The 17,593-nt window shown below is 46.7% G+C and overlaps 1 protein-coding gene across 28 annotated transcripts in view; it reads left to right on the forward strand.

The window, feature by feature from the left end:
* LARGE1 (LARGE xylosyl- and glucuronyltransferase 1) overlaps positions 1 to 17,593 on the forward strand; it is a 634,395-nt gene that overhangs the window by 573,340 nt on the left and 43,462 nt on the right.

Consider the following 17,593-nt stretch of genomic DNA (forward strand, 5'->3'; position numbering starts at 1 on the left):
GCTCACATCCGTATTTGTCATCATCAAGATTCGAGGGTCCATTCGGCACATTTTTCCAAACGTTAAATGGAAACTGTTCTCGTGCCTCGTTTATTTCACCCCTCAATGGAGAAGGTCCCATAAAAAGCCTTGCAGGATGAAGCCGTCAGTTAATCATCTGTATCGGTGCGTTCCCGTGCCCTGCTGCTGCTCAGTGTCATAAGAAATGAGACGTTTTATAAGTGACTCACCAGCTTTTCCTACCATCTCCTTCCCCTGGGGGGATCGTCGAGGTGAAGAAGTCATCAGTGGTCTTTCTCGGAATCTGTGACCATATTTATTTGCTTATTTGCTCAGGAAGAGTGCGTGAATGCTGGCCATCTGCCAGGAGCCATGTAGAGCACGGGGGTTGAACTTAGAGACTGAGCCCCCCACTGTATGTAAGTGGCCTGCCACTTAACAACTCTTAGAGATGCCAAGAGGAAGATGTGCCCAGGAGGCCCAAGAATGAGAGAGCAGCTTGCTCTAAGCAGTCACTATGGCTGTCATCCCAGTCTGTCTCCCCTCTCTCCCTTGACCACTATGCATGGGCCACACCCACCCCCTTTCTGTGCCTTCATTCCGGGCTCACAATAGGGCCTTGGTGCTTGCTGTTCTCACTGGCGGGAATACCTGTCCCTCTGTGTTTAAATGTCTCAGCTGTGACATCACAGAAACTTTCCAATCCCCTACCCCCACCTGCACACAAAGTAACCTATTAAGTCACTGTCTATGACATGCCCTGTTTCTTTTTTATTATTATTTTTTTTTCTTTTTGTGAGACAGAGTCTTGCTCTGTTGCCAGGCTGGAGTGCAGTGGCACAATCTCGGCTCACTGCAACCTCCGCCTCTCGGGTTCAAGCAATTCTCCTGCAACAGCCTCCCAAGTAGCTGGGACTACAGGCACACGCCACCACGCCCAGCTAATTTTTGTATTTTTAGTGGAGACAGGGTTTCACCATGTTGGCCAGGATGGTCTCGATCTCTGGACTTTGTGATCCACCTGCCTCGGCCTCCCAAAATGTTGGGATTACAGGCATGAGCCACTGCACCTGACTTTTTTTTTTTTTTCTTTTACAGAATCTCCCACTGTCGCCTGGGCTGGAGTGCAGTGCCACTATCTCGGCTCACTGCAACCTCCGCCTCCCAAATTTAAGTGATTCTCCTTGCCTTAGCCTCCCAGGTAGCTGGGATTAGAGGTGCCTGCCACCATGTCCAGTTAACTTTTTTTGTATTTTTGGTAGAGACGGGGTTTCACTGTGTTGGCCAGGCTGGTCTCGAACTCCTGACCTCAGGTGATCCACCCCCACCTCAGCCTCTCAAAGTGCTGGGATTACAGGCATGAGGCACTGTGCCCAGCCCCTGTTTTCTTTTTGTCAGAGCATCTACTCCTGTTTACCCGATTCATATGTTTGTTTCCTAGGTTTTTTCATAAATGTAATACCAAAACATAAGACTCTTAAAGACTTTGTGCTATTCACCTCTGAGGTTCTCCGCCCTAGCACAGGATAGAATCAAGCACATAATAAGCACTTAATAAATCTTTATTGAATGAATGTACTAAGCAAGTTTAAGAAGGAAGAATGAAGTACCACCAAGTAAAGGGAAGAGCAGAAGAAAAAGTGAACTGTTGAAAGAGAACATGCTGGAAGTTTGTGTACCAGAGCACAGGCATGCTGGGGGCATGGCTAGGAACGAAACTGACCAGGAGGCACCCTGGCTGTGCTTAGAAGCTTGGAGTTTCTCCTCACGCCCCCAAAGGGTTTTAGTGATGGGCAGATTTATATTAGAGAAAAATCACTCAAGGTAGAGGATGAAATGAAAAAGACAAAACTGAGGGACCACTTAAAGGACATGCCCCATCCCAGGCAAAAACACGATGGGCGGGACTCTGATCTGGGACAGTAGAAGTGGGAATGGAGAGAGCAGATGGATTGTTTCATGGGTGCTAAGAACATAGGAGCAGGTGCAGCTAGCACTCATAAATGAAGACAAGCAGGTTCCTGTGCCCTGCTCCAGCCCCGTTCCTCTGCTGGCAGGGGCTGGAGCTGGAGCTGGGGCAAAGAGAGAGTCTGTAAACATTGCACTCCTGAACCACAGCTCTGTAGGGAGTTTACCACCTGGTCCTCCGCAGCGTGTCAAGTGTTATCTGCAAACACAACCGGAGGAAAAGGGTACGATCTTGGATCCAGCCCAAAGCCGATGCTCCCAGCTCTGTAGCAGGGGGTCATTAGAGCTGTGATAAGTGCACAGATGGTGGTGAGTCTCAAAGAAACCAAGTCAGGAACCTCTTCTTTGGACTTGAGATCCTAGATGGGAGCAGGCTCTGATGGCAGTGTCTAAGTGACTCTAGACTCGTTTCATCCACTGGATTAGTCCATTTTCATGCTGCTGATAAAGACATACCCGAGACTGGGTAATTTATAAAGGAAAGAAGTTTAATTGGCTCACAGTTCCACACAGCTGGGGAGGCCTCACAATCACGGCGGAAGAGCAAGGGGCGTCTTACGTGGCAGCAGGCAAGAGAGAGGACAAGAACCAAGTGAGAGGGGTTTCCCCTTATAAAACCATCAGATCTTATGAGACGTATACACCACCATGATAAGAGTATGAGGGGAGCCTGCCCCCATGATTCAATTAACTCCCACTGAGTCCCTCCCACAACATGTAGGAATTCTGGGAGCTACAATTCAAGATGAGATTTGGGTGGGGACACAGCCAAACCATATCATCCACCCAGTTGATAATTCACTTAGTTGCCAGACACAGGGCTAGTGTTCCAGCAGGCAGCATTGCAGATTGAAGCTCGGCTCTTGCAGTGCCTGTTGAGTGAGGGATACAGACAAGCAGAGGATTATTAAGTAGTGCGATTAGTGCCAGAATAGTGGTAGTGCTTCGAGAGCACACGAGAAGGGCATTTTACACAACTAGGGAGAGAAGGTGCATCAAGGAAGACTTCCTGGAGGAGGTGAGATTTAAAGGATGAATAAGTAGGAGTGAAGGAGTATGAAGGGTAAACTTGGTGGGTGGGAGGGAGCAGCATGAACATTGGAGACCAGGAGTGAACACAAGCGTGATCACTCGAGGACCTGCTGGGAGTTCAGATTCAAATGAAGGCAGTGTGAGAACTATAAAAATGGTTGCACCTGGGGCATGGTGACTCACTCCGGTAATCCCAGCACTTCGGGAGGCTGAAAGCACTTTGAGCCCAAAGCAAGTGATTTTCAGTGGCTTATAGCCTAGTGTGAGATGTGGACATTAACTACAGAGTCATGCAAATGCACTTCAATGTAAAATGACAACAATGTGTTAGGAAGGGGAAACACACGGTGCTTGTGGAGATACAAAGTAGGAGGAACCAGCCGGGCGTGATGGCTCACGCCTGTAATCCCAGCACTTTGGGAAGCTGAGGCAGGCAGATTACCTGAGGTCAGGAGTTTGAGACCAGCCTGGCCAACATGTCGAAACCCCATCTGTACTAAAAATACAAAAACTAGCTAGGCATGGTGGCACACGCCTGTAGTCCCAGCTACCCGGGAGGCTGAGACAGGAGAATTGCTTGAATCTGGGAGGCGGAGGTTGCAGTGAGCTGAAATCACGCCATTGTACTCCAGCCTGGGCAATAAGAGCAAGATTCCATCTTAAAAAAAAAAAAAGAAGAAGAAGAAGAAGAAAAGAAAGAAAGAAAGAAATGGCTGCACAAGTGAATTTTTGCATTATTTTAATTTTTTCACTGGGAAATTGATAATGACAATAAGGGTGTGAGCTCTCTGGTAATCTGAATTGCTCATTTAATAGACACATGACCTCAGAGAAGTCACCTAAATGCTCTAAGCCTTGGGTTTACCATTTGAGAAATGGGTCCATGGCGCCATTGCCAGGGGGTTTTATGGACAATTTATGGCCAAAAAACAAGGACTTGGCACCGGGAACACAGTGTGCCGTGGGATGCATTTCTTCACAGACCCCAGTGTCTGGCCCATGTGATCATAATCCACTGTTCCACAAATAGGCTTTGGGTTTTATTAGCAACTCGGGTAAAAAGATCTAGCAGAGAAGGGCACCCGTAGAGTCTCTGAGAAATCTGTCTGTGAAGAATGCGAGGGGGTGTCACATTTGCTGTAGGTCAGACAATCCCGCGTATCCCCATCAATTCAGAAATTCAGGGTAGGAAGAGGAGGCCATTTGGTTTGCCTTGCTGCCAAACTAAAAATAAAAATAAATCCATCTAGTCAGAGATGCAATTCTTCATCAAGGAGCTAAGATGTGAGAGGCAGAGCCCCATTTCCGAGCCTCTGGTTGGGCTACTTGCTCTAGGACAAGACAGTTTGATTTGCAAGAGAGCAGGCTCCCCCAGTGCTCTGGAATGACAGCAGCTGATTGGCTACGGGCACTTGTCTCCCATAGTTTGGGCATCTCTCCCTGGGACTCGTAAATTCTTTATGTAATGCGGTAAGCATTTGGAATGCATTAGTTATTATTAGTTGATTGATTGAAATAGGGACGGAGGTTAGAATTCTGTACCTTAGCATTTCTCTCCCTTTTCCTTAGCAACCCAGCCCTTGAAGAATATCCAAGAAGTGGCAGGGTGCAGTAGCTCATGCCTGTAATCCTAGCACTTTTGGAGATAGAGGCGCAAGGATTGTTTGAGCCCAGAAGTTCAAGGTTGAAATGAGCTATGATCGATCCATTATACTCCATCCTCTGTGATGGAGCGAAACCCCATCCCTAAAATTAAATTAAATTTATAAAAGAATATCCAAGAAACCCCGGGACTCTCCCAGGACATAGTTGGATAATCAGAGCTATTCTCAACCGTTTTACCTATTCAGAATCATTCCACGGTATCCCTAATAGGCTTGCATCTGGCTTCTGCTGGAATCCTCCCAAAGACAGGGAGCTCACCACCTTTCAAGGCAGCTTACTCTGCTGTTGGAAAGCTCCAGATGCTAAACTGTTCTACCTCATGTTGGGCTGAAATATTTCCCTCTGTAAAAAACCCACTGATCTGAGCCCTGTCCTCTGGAGTCTGTGTTTTGTTGGTTTTTTTTTTAATGAAACATAAGGAAATAAGGATCCTTCCACCTCGCATGTACCTGACAGCCCAGAAGATAGCATAGGAAGTTGCCATTCAGTTTGCTATTTAGAAACATAGGACTCCCCTAAGTATCGTATTTGTAGGGCGATGCTTTATCATCAAAAGGGCCTTACTCCACCTAAGGGTATTTCCAAGTAAAGGAACCTCATCTTTTTAAATGCAAAACCCATTAAAATAGATGGGTTTTAACCAATTTGGACAGGAAACTTGCTGCTAAAGTATATGCCCTTCCTTTATTAACCAGATACTAAACTCAGTTTAGTATTAAACTCATTTTACAATTTCTGATGACTATGGTTGCATTGAAAAGGCTGGAGGAGGTTGGGGGGGTGGCCAGAGGAGGAAACATACTGTTTATCCTGGCAGGAAATGGCCCCAGACTATTCACTGCTTATTCTGTGAATTCCTTTCTGACAGCTGTCACTTTCTGCTTATCAGCTTCAGAACAACCCTTTCTGGGCTCGCTTCCTTGTTCCTTCTTTCCAAGGCAGCCAACGCCTCCCCCGCCTCCGCCAACCCACAAAAAAAAAAATAAAAAAAAAAAAACCCACAAAACCCCACAAAGGTATTTAATTTAGAAAGCCTGATGGTAAAAGAATGATCTGTTGTTATGTTAAAAGCTAGATTATGAAACATATCAAATATCCACAAAGTACAAAAAAAAAAAAAGACTGGACACCAGTGAATTTTTGAATATATATGGAATTGCAAGTCAACAGCCAGTGTCTCCGTCCCCTGCCCACAGCAGACATCACTAATTGATGGCTGCATTATTCATCTATGCCCAACTTCTTTCTCCTCCTCAAGACAGCACGCTGAGTAATCAGTATTGGTCTCCTAGCCTCCTAGTGATAGCAGGGAACCAAAGCCTGCTCGGTATCCCTGTGATAGGTATTAGTCATTCTGGTCTCTCCTGCATGAGCTCAGCTCTTTGTGCTGTTCTAAGACCTTTCTCTGCTTGCTTCTAGATTTTGGGAATTGGAAATTTTCTGCAGGGAAGGAAAGAGAAAGGGAAATACAACTTTAATCTTCACCACAAAGGGAGGGAGGCATTATGAGTCACATTTCACAGATAAGGAAAGGATGGCTTCAAAGAAATGATTTACTTGTTCAAGGCCACACAACTCCTGAGTGCTGGGGGCAAGATTAGAAATCACGTCTACCTAACTCTAAAGCCACAAGACAAGGAACGGCTTCCCAAATGGATGTAGCCATCGTATTAATGTAATAGTAAGTTACATTATTACATATATCCAGGTTACTCCACAATTCTCCTAGTTGTTATATGGATACAGTTTTCTTACTCTTTCACTAACCCTTCAAGGTAGTTCCTGTTATCTCTTTTTTTTTTTTTTTTTTTTTTTTTTTTTTTAGACAGAGTCTCACTCTGTCACCCAGGCTGTAGTGCAATGGTGCGATCTCGGCTCACTGCAACCTCCGCCTCCCAGGTTCAAGGGTTCAAGCAATTCTCTTCCTCAGCCTCCCGAGTAGCTGGAATTACAGGCGCCTGCCACCATACCCGGCTAATTTTTGTATTTTTAAGAGAGACAGGGCTTCACCATCTTGGTCAGGCTGGTCTCGATCTCCTGACCGTCATGATCCACCCGCCTCGGCCTCCCAAAGTGCTGGGATTACAGGTGTGAGCCACTGCTGTTATCTGCATTTTATACAGAAGGAAATAGAGGCTCAGAGAGGTGAATTCACAGAACAGGCTGGTGGCAGAGCTGAAGCCGGTATCAAGCCCTGGTTCATAGTTGAGTGGTCTCTCTACGGCTGTTTAAAATACTCCTCTCTCTAAAATTGCTATGCCTGCCCCGTACCCCAGCACTCCCTCTCTCCAGGGCTCCTTCATTTTTCTCCATAGTACTTATCACTAATATATTCATGACTTATTTATTTTTGTTGATTATGTCTGTACCCACTAGAATGTAAGCTCTGTGACTACAGGGCTTTTTATCTGTCTTATTCATCAGTATATCTTCATTAAAGAGTGCCTGGCACCGGATCCATGCTCAATAAATCTTGTTGAACAAATGAACTATAACAAGTCCTTTTCTTGAAGCCTTTGTGGTGTGCCAGAAACATCCCTCCACTTGGACGCAGAAAATTTGGCCCAAGCTGGGCATCGTGGCTCATACCTGTAATCCCAGCACTTTGAGAGGCTGAGGCAGGAAGATCACTTGAGCCTCAGGAGTTTGAGACCAACCCAGGCACCATCGTGAGACCTCGTCTCTGTGAAAAATAAGCAAACCACACATGCCTGTGGTCCTAGCTACTCAGAAGGCTGTGGTGGGAGGATCACTTGAGCCTGGGAGGTCAAGGCTGCAGTGAGTCGAGACGGCACCACCACACTCTAGCCTGAGCGACAGAACAAGACCCTGTGGCCCTAGACTAGATCTATGACTTTAGGCTTAACTCTAGCTTTATATGAACCTCAGTTTTCCCATCTGTAAAATGGTCAGTAAATGTACCCACACCAGGCTCTTTGAGGAACGTTAAAGGGGTTAAAGTATTCAAAGTGCCGCGCTACCTAGGCAGTTATTGTTACGAGTACTTTCCAGAAAGCTTGCCTTGGATACCCGCTGTCTCAGCTGCTGTGAGATCACTGCCTCACCTCTGAAATGAAGAAGGCTTCCGAGCTCAATTCTCTCACGCTATGAAGGTGACAGGCCACTTCCAAGGCCCCGTTCCCTGACACTCAGCCCACTAAGAAGAAATGACAACAGCATCACCTCAATTAGAAGTTAAAAATAAGACACATATACACAGATTCTGTAAACACTTTATGGCATCACCCTGCAAGGCAATGCCAAGAAACAGATGGCTCTGTGGAAACAGCTGTATCTCAGAAAAACCCCGGAGAAAGCCCAGAATGCATTCCTGCTCTCACGTGCGAGCCGCATGTCACCAACTCTTCAGTCACGCAGCAGGCAGCAGACCCCAGGATGGACAGCACCCCAAACCCTAAGACAGGCTAGGCGGCTCAAGGCCAGTCTTCACGGACCCTCTAGGAATGTGTTAAGCTCCAGAGCACAGGGGGTGAAGGGAAGAGGAGCTGTGGGATCAGGAGACTCAGTGGATACAAGTCAGGGCCCTGGTTTCCCCTTGTGGCCTGGCTGCTTTGATCCTGTTCGGCTGCAACTTACACAGAGCCCTGTTTGACCCCTCTGGGTGCTGTTTGTCATCCTTCCGCACTTGCCAGGTGTTCGGCCCTCCCTTGTCTATAAAGCAGCGCACTCCCTTCCTCTCCTTTCTACCAGATCTCCCTCTCTCCAGTGGCGTCTCTTGCTTGTGCCGTAGGTAAGGAGGGCAGCTCTGGAATGAGGCTGCCTCATGTGAAATCCCAGCTGGACTGCCAGCTGCAGGATTCCCCGTGATCTGCTTAAACTCCCTGCCCCTCAGTTTTCTCATCTGTAAGATGGAAGTCAGTTATTCCTACCTGATAGACTTAAGAAGAATCAAGAAGGTAAGACAGGCCAGGAGCTTAGAACAATGTGGCAGATGGCAGAGGCCCCCCAAAATTAAGGTTTGTGTTATGATTGCGCTGTGTTTGTAATTAGTGACTGACTTCATTGCCTCTCCTCCTAGACCATAGGAATAATATAAATGCGGAAGCAGGAGCTCATTCCCCATTCATAGCACAAGACTTGACATAAAATAAGAGCCTATGAATTGTATGTGATGCGTCAATTAATACTGATAACTGGGAGGGAGGAGACCGATCCTTTTTCTTACCTCCTCTAAGTCGAGGTCAGGGCTGGGCAGACCCTCTCTGAACCTTCACTCAACAGTCCTGAATGCAGCCCCTACTTCCCTGCAAAAGAATGAAAATGGACTCATAGTTTGGTTTCCTTAGTAAAAAATGCTTTGGGTTCCTGGAACTTGTTGATTAATACACACAGCAGGCAACGAGGGAGGTCGTGAGCTTTTTCTACCTGTCTGTGTGACTTAAGAAGATGTAACAGCTTTGTGGAAACCACAGGGACAAGCTCTGGGTTAGGTTTCAGGAGACCAGAGTTGGAGCCCCAGCTTCTCTGAGCACTTGGTCCCTCATCTGTCAACTGAGGGCCCTAAGGGCAGCCTCGCCTGCTCGCCTGTCTCATACAAGAATTGGGGAGGAGAAAAAATGAAATAGTGGATATGAAGCCACTAAAAAGTGAAAGCAAGTTCAAAGTGCAAAGCAACATGCTTGAGTGGAGATTTCCCCATGAGCACTTTCACCGGTTGCCCCAATATATCAGAAGGAGGGGTGTCCCAGGAAGAAAGAAACGGTGGCCTCCTAGACTCCTTAATTGGTCCATTGTACTATGTCTCCATCACTTACAGGCTACAAGCATTCCAATGTGCCTGTTAGTTAAGGTAGCACAAGCAGCTGTAATGTGGCTCAACCTGCTGGAAGTTTATTACTTGCAGAAAGTCCAAATGGGTGTTCATGATTGGCAGGTAGCTTTCCTGCAGGCTCAAGGACCCAGGCTCCTTTCATCTTGTGGCTCCGCCCTCCACAGAACCCCAGCCTACTCTACAGGATTCTCTTGCTCTGGCTGTCAGCCAGGAAAAGAAGGTCAGTAAAGGTTGTGCCTGAGCAAGGCTTCAGAGTGGTCCGTGTACTAGCCAGAGCCTTTCCAGATGCCACTGGCCAGAGCTCTATCACAGAGTTATTCTTAACTGAGGCTGGAGATACAGCCTAGTTCTGTGCCATGGAAGAGAGGAGAATATGGATATTGGTGAGCACGGGATGTTTCTGCCACCGCATGAAACACATGTGTTGAGTCCTCTGCAGTCACGGAATTGTTTACTGTTACAACGACAAAGAAGCCCAGAGGCTGACCAACTAGGCATTGCAGTGACCTGGTTACCTGCAAGAATACAGAGGAAATACACCTGGGTTGGAATCTCAGCTGCTCTGTTCGTGCGTTGTGTAACCTTGAGCAATGGCTAACCTTTCAGATGATGGATGTCTTCCTCTACTGAAGAGGACTAAGAGTGGTTCCTAATCTATAGAGTTGGTGTGAGTCTTACAAAAGAAAGAACCTGCAAAGCTCTCCCCTCTTTACCTGACCCAGTGGTTGCGTGATCCTTGAGAGTCACTTTATGAATCCCAAACCCTTTGTCTTACTAATTCAGAGGCATGACTTGCTCAAGGTCACATAGAAAATGAGTGTCAGAGACATCAGGTCTCGCTTTTCAGTTATCCCCATAATCTCACTCCTTAGTTTGCCCAACTGTGAACAGAAGTCTGTAAGGCCAGAGCCCAGGATGCACTTGTACTCCCTCTGGATCCTCGGGCATAACCAGCCATCATTTCCGGCAGCTCAAAAGGTCAATCTAGGCCACTGTCCTTATGGATGAGGAGAAATAAATGCAGACTGCCTAAAGGGCCATTTTCCCGTGAGTCCAAATCTCCCTCTGCCTCAGGTGGCTGCCCAAAGAAGCAATTTAGCAAATGCATTTTATCTCAGGAGAAATCTGTCTTTTGTTTCTGTGCCTCCCTGGTCGGGAGCCCTCTGTTCCCTGTGGCAGTGGTTGGAGAGCAGGGCAGAGTAGCATTCAGACCCTGTTAATGAAATACTCCCTCCGGCTCCACGGCCCTCCAGAGAAATTACCCAAACCCTGGGTGAAAAGGAGGCAGGTTTTGTTTTTGTTTTTTGTTGTTGTTGTTTGGTTTTTTGGGGGGGTTTGTTTGTTTGTTTTTATTTATTTTTTGAGATGGAGTCTTGTTCTGTCGCTCAGGCTAGAGTGCAGTGGCGTGATCTCAGCTCACTGCAACCTCCACCTCCTGGGTTCAAGCTATTCTCCTGCCTCAGCCTCCCGAGTAGCTGGGATTACAGGCACCCGCCACCACACCCAACTAACTTTTGTATTTTTAGTAGAGACGGGATTTCTCTATGTTGGCCAGGCTGGTCTCAAACTCCCGACCTCAGGTGATCCGCCTGCCTCAGCTTCCCAAAGTACTGGGATTACTGGGATTACAGGCATGAGCCACCGCATCCGGCCAAGGAGGCAGTTTCTAAACTGCTAGAGTCTCACCACTGAGATAACATTAGCCACGCAGTCAGGAATAAGCAAGCCAAAATTAGAATTTGAAAAGGTACATAATATAAAATAACCACATTGCTTAGATCTGTGTAGCACTTGAAGGTTAACAAAGCACTTTTACGTGCATTAGCTCATTTGAGAAAATTGCAGGGAACTAGTTAACTACAGGAAAGTTTAAGAAGCCAATACAATTCATCTGTGAATCCACCACTCAGAAAATCTTTGTTAACATTGTAATGTGTTCCCTTCTATTTTTGAGTGGGTTTTTCTTTTCCTTTTGTCTTTTTCCTGCATTGGGACCACACTTTTTTATGGCCTGCTTCATTCACGGAACATTGGGTCTTCCACCATCTCATTTGATTCTCACCTCCATCCCCTGGGAAGAAGTAATAGTGTTGTGAAACGTCCCTGGTTTGAGTTCCGAAGACTGGATTCCCATCCCAGACTGCTTCTCACTTGCTGAAGCAGATTACTGAAAGCTTCTGAGCCTTAGTTTCCTCCTTTGTACAACAGATATCTGTGCTGAAGGATTAAACTGATGAAGCAATGCACCTGAAAACATTTAGCATTGCATCAGTCACATAGTAAGTACCCAGTTAGTATTAGCTGGATCAAGGTGCAAAACACCATGTAGAGGAGAAATGAACATGCAAGTTCAAGGATGGCAACTGGTTGGCCCAGAGTCCTGGGGACAGGTGTGTCTGACAGCATATCTGACTTTCTTTCTTTCCTTTTTGTTGTTGTTACTGTTGTTGTTGTTTCTGTTGTTTTTGAGACAGAGTTTCACTCTGTCACCCAGGCTGGAATGCAATGGTGAGATCTCGGCTCACTGCAACCTCCCACTCCTGGGTTCAAGTGATTCTCCTGCCTCAGCCTCCCAAGTAGCTGTGATTACAGGCACACACCACCGCACCCAGCTAATTTTTTGTATTTTTAGTAGAGACAGGGTTTCACCGTGTTAGCCAGGATGGTCTCGATCACCTGACCTCATGATCCACCTGCCTCAGCCACCCAAAGTGCTGGGATTACAGGCATGAGCCACGGTGCCCGACCACCTGACTTTTTTTCTACAATACCCACTGTGGTTGGTAAATGACAATATTCTCTAGGTAATACCCTTTAAACACCGCAGCAGGGACTGCAGGTGAGCTTGGGATGTGGATACCACCGAATCCCATTGTTGGTACCATGAAGTTCAGAGCTGGAGGTGGCCTCTTCCCCAGGACTGCCCTAGTCAATCACAGTAAGGCAGGGTGTACTTTAGAAGCCCTGAGAGCACCTCCGTTGATCAGTACTCCCTCTCCTCATATGCAGGGGCTGAGCACATCCAACAGAGGCTTGCTGAGCATCCAAGATTGATCACATCGGCCACGCAGTCAGGAATAAGCAAGCCTAGAGTAGAATTTGAAAAGGTACATGATATAATCATAACCACACTGCTTAGGTTTCTGCAGCACTTTATAGTTTTCAAAACACTTTACATGCATTAGCTCATTTGAGAAAATTGCAGGGAATTAATTAACTACAGAAAAGTGTAAAGAAGCCAATAAAATTCATCTGTGAATCCACTGCTCAGAAAATCTTTAACATTCGTTATAGAACCTGGATATTCTAGGTTCAGATGGTTCAGAAGTGAAGGGGATATAGCTCCTACTGTTAGGAACTCACCATATGGTGCTTTTTAGAAAGTGGTTCCTGGAACCATTTACCTGGAAATGTCTTTTTCCCCAACTCAAGGGTACATACCTGTGTGTGCACATAGAGGAGGAGAGGCCACACGCAGTAGATCGTGCCTGCAATCCCAGCGCTTTGGGAGGCTGAGGCAGGCAGATCACCTGAGGTCAAGACCAGCCTGGCCAACATGGTGAAACCCTGTCTCTGGGCCCTTGCCATACAGTTTCCTTCAGGTGAGGTTTGAGGACAAAAACTGTCCACGTAGGTGTGTTCGGGGGCCCAGGTGTTTCCCTTTCCTGTGATAATAGCTACGATAATAAGTGACATCCACTGAATGTTTTCTTCAACCGCTGTTTTCTCTCTATGCGGCATCTTTCAGAATCCTTCTGTAACCTTCTGGCGTAGTGACCATTGTCCTCATTTTACAGCTGAGGACCCTGAAGCTCAGAAAGGTTAGGTCATTCACCCAAACTTAGGAGAAATGAAAGGAAAAGAATTTCTGTTTTGTTAGTGTGCTGGTTTTATTTTGTTTTGTTTTTTCCAAGACCTAGTACAAAGATTGAAATCAGTAGCTCTAGGGAGAGAAAAGCATCAGGTCATACGGAGGTCCTTGTCAGTTTTGACTGTTTTCTTCTTTGGGCATTTTCTTGTGTTATTTTTGTTTTGTTTTGTTTTGTTTTTGAGATGGAATGTCACTGTGTCACCCAGGCTGGAGGGCAGTGGTGCGATCTTGGCTCACTGCAACCTCCGCCTCCCGGGTTCAAGAGCTTGTCCTGCCTCAGCGTCCTGAGTAGGTGGGATTACAGGCGTCCGCCACCACGCCCGGCTAATTTTTACCTATTTTGTAGAGACAGGGTTTCCCCATGTTGGCCAGGGTGGTCTCGAACTCCTGATCTCTGGTGATCCGCCCACCTTGGCCTCCCAAAGTGCTGGGATTACAGGCATGAGCCACCGTGCCCGGCCCGTTTTCCCATGTTATTTGAAATTCTTACACTGACTTCTTACACTGAGATCATCCAGGCAGGAGTGGGTTAGAACCAGTAACCTTAGCCACTACGTTGCATCTACGTCTTCACGTGAGGCCAAGCAGGCATCTTTTCTGAAGCAGCAGCATGGTGGTAGAGGGGCACAGACCCAGGTTTGACACCTCTACCCTTCTCAACTGTCAGATGAGGCTGCAGATGACTCACGGGGGGCTCTGGGGAGGAGAGGAAATCACCTGTACCCAGCACCTTACGTGGAGCTGGGCACATGCTTGTTTGTTTTCCAAAAGCTTTTCAGCCATCACAGACCCTTGGATGCAAATATTGAAGCAAATGATGGGCTGAAGAATGGGCTTATTGATCACGTTCTGTGCATATAATTAGAGGACACAACAGGAAAATTGAAAGGATAGTCTTAACTTCACAGTGATTGCAGGTTTGTTGTATACAGCAAATATTTTTCAGGCATGCAACACATGATACTGAGCACCTGTCACAAGCCAGGCACGGTGCTCGGGACAATGGTAAAGTGTCACAGTCTCACCGGGAAAGTTGCCCTTAAATAATTTCAGTTCAAGTTGACAAGTGCTTTAATGGAGTTGCGAACTGAGCGCTCTTGGAGTGCAGAGAAGAAATGGATCGCTTCTCCCCAGCGGGATGAGCAGAGGTCTCACAGAGCAGGTGCCATCTGGGCTGAATCTTGAAAGGTAAATGGAAGGTTTTTTAGGTGGAGGAGAGCGGAGCGAGGTGAGGGAGGGCATTCCCGAAAGGGGAAGAGCATGGCACGGAACAAAGTCACGGAGGTGTGAGGGAAAGGCAGGTTTGGGGAGCACAGAGACCAGTGATGAGGCCGTAGAGTATGGGGGTGGTGGGTCAGAGAGAGCAGCTACTAATTGTCAACAAGGAAATCTGGATTTAATCCTACAGGTCAGAAGGAAGCAGAGGGGTCATAGATCTTAGATGGAAGGAGAATTTCAGCTTCCTTGTCTTATATTAAACTGCTGGCCTGGTGAGAATCTTCAAACAGGCAAGGACAGCAAATTGACTTGAAAAGCTGAATATCCCTAATTGCATTCTTTTAACAGTTAAAAATTTTAGAGATAGTTGACAATGTCTCACAGATCACTGGATCTCAACCGGTTTCCCAAGCTGCATTGGGAAATATGCATGTGCATTTGGAGCTTCACAGGGCTGTCTGGAGAATGCTGTAAGCATTTAGTGGGCAGGAGCTCAAGAGGTTGACTGTCCTTCAATAGGTGGGACAGGTCCTCATAATGAAAAAGTGCCCCCCACAAAATACCAATAGCACTTTATCAGTATCTATTGCTCAAAACCAGTAAGACCTCAGTCACCTTCAAGAAGTATTTATTGGCCGGGCGCGGTAGCTCACGCCTGTAATCCCAGCACTTTGGGAGGCCAAGGCGGGCGAATTGCCTGAGGCCAGGAGTTCAAAACCAGCCTGGCCAACATGGTGAAACCCTGTCTCTACTAAAAATACAGAAAGTAGCCGGGCGTGGTGGTGAGTGCCTATGATCTCAGCTACTCAGGAGGCTGAGGCAGGAGATTCACTTGAACCCACGAGGCAGAGGTTGCAGTGAGCTGAGATCACACCACTGCACTTCAGCCTGGACAACAGAGCTACACTCTGTCTGTCTCAAAAACAATAAGTAGTATTATTGAGGCAGCTGGGCTGGGCTGGCTTGCATGACTTGGGCAGTTAGGGAGGAGCTGCTCTGCCCCAAATGTCTCATCTTCCAGCAAGCTAGCCTCGGTATCCTCTCATGGCAGTGGTAGGGGTGCAAGAAACACTTTCTTGAGGTCTAGCCTCAAAACTGAGACAATATTACTTCCCCTGCTTTTTGTTAGCAGAAGTACATCATGATTCCAGCCCTTACTCAAGGCCCGAGAAATAAACTGTGCCTCTTTAGTAAGCACCACTGCAAAGGGCAAGGATATCTGAGGTGGCAGGGGGTGGGGGAGAGAGAAGGAATTGGAGCAATTAATGCCATCATCTTCCATAGCACACATCTTGAGAAATAACGCCATTAAGTAATCTGTCAAGGCAATGGTCTTAACAGGTGCAAGGCTATACAGAAGCAAGTTAATATCGACTGCTACACTGTTGATTTGGGGATTTAAAGAAAGTACACCTTCTTAGAAAAACATTCTCTGATATTCAGCTAGGTTGGTAACCCTTGCCATGTAAACTTTTGTCTGTATTCTATCATGTGATAGACAAGGCTGATTTAACAGGAAAAAAAAAGAAATGGAACCAACCCTTCTGTGACCTTTGGCAAATTATCATTTTTTAAAGTTGATTTTTATGGAAATACAGATTGCATCCGACAAGTCCTCCCATTCTTTTTTTTTTTTTCATTTTGAGACAGAGTCCCACTCTGTCGCCCAGGGTGGCGTACGGTGTCGTGATCTTGGCTCACTGCAACTTCTGCCCCCTGGGTTGAAGCAGTTCTCTGCCTCAGCCTCCCGAGTAGCTGGGATTAAAGGTGCCCGCCACCATGCCTGGCTAATTTTTTGTATTTTTAGTAGAGACGGGGTGTCACCATCTTGGCCAGGCTGGTCTTGAACTCCCAACCTCGTGATCCACCTGCCTCGGCCTCCCAAAGTTCTGGGGTTACAGGCGTGAGCCACCGCACCCGGCTAAGTCCTCCCATTCGAAGTGCACAGTTAGCTGAATTTTCACAAAAGTGCACATCCATGTACCCCTCGCTCCAGTCATGGTGGAGTGGGTTTCTGTCCCTCCCAGCCCTCTCTTGCCTCTTCCCAGGCCTCTCACTCCCCCACCCCACATGCCCTGGTCCAATTTTTGTCACTGTGGATTAGCTTTTTGCTAAGTTGTGTCACTTTTTAATTTCAGTTCTTCATCTGTAAAACATACATCATACCTGCCTGGTAGGAGTTCCCATGAGACCGTGTCGGTTGCGCAGCTGCAGATTTGCACATCTGTGTATCTGCCTTGGCATATCGGAAATGTTATCTCCTTAGCTCCCTGTCAGCAGGTGTGCCTGCTCTTTTCACAAGTTGGTGAAGGAAGAGAGAAGTACAGCTAGTTAAACAAGTTCTACAAGCAGATTAATGAAGTAAGACTTTGAGAGAGTTCAAAAAAAGAAAAGAGAAAAAAGTACGGTGCCAAGATTCTGGTTAAACTTAGGTGAAATGAAAGGAAAAGAATTTCTATTTTGTTAATGTGCTGGTTTGCTGGTTTTGTTTGGTTTTGTTTTGTTTTTTCCAAGACCTAGTACAAAGATTGAAATCAGTAGCTCTAGGGAGAAAAAAGCATCAGGTCATACGGAGGTCCTTGTCACTTTTGACCGTTTTCTTCTTTGGGCATTTTCTTGTGTTATTTTTGTTTTGTTTTGTTTTGTTTTTGAGATGGAATGTCACTGTGTCACCCAGGCTGGAGGGCAGTGGTGCGATCTCGGCTCACTGCAACCTCCACCTCCAGGGTTCAAGAGCTTGTCCTGCCTCAGCCTCCTGAGTAGGTGGGATTACAGGCGTCCGTCACCATGCCCGGCTAATTTTTATATATTTTGTAGAGACAGGGTTTCCCCACGTTGGCCAGGGTGGTCTCGAACTCGTGACCTCAGGTGATTTGCCCACCTTGGCCTCCCAAAGTGCTGGGATTACAGGCATGAGCCACCGTGCCCGGCCCGTTTCCCCATGTTATTTGAAATTCTTACGCTGAGTTGTCTAAGAAAACATTTGTCATTTGTTTCTAAGGAGTTTATGGTTGGTTATATGTTTTTCAGTGAGCACCACCTTTGTT

Source organism: Macaca mulatta, chromosome 10 (genome assembly GCF_049350105.2).
Source record: "Macaca mulatta isolate MMU2019108-1 chromosome 10, T2T-MMU8v2.0, whole genome shotgun sequence".
NCBI lineage: Eukaryota > Metazoa > Chordata > Mammalia > Primates > Cercopithecidae > Macaca > Macaca mulatta.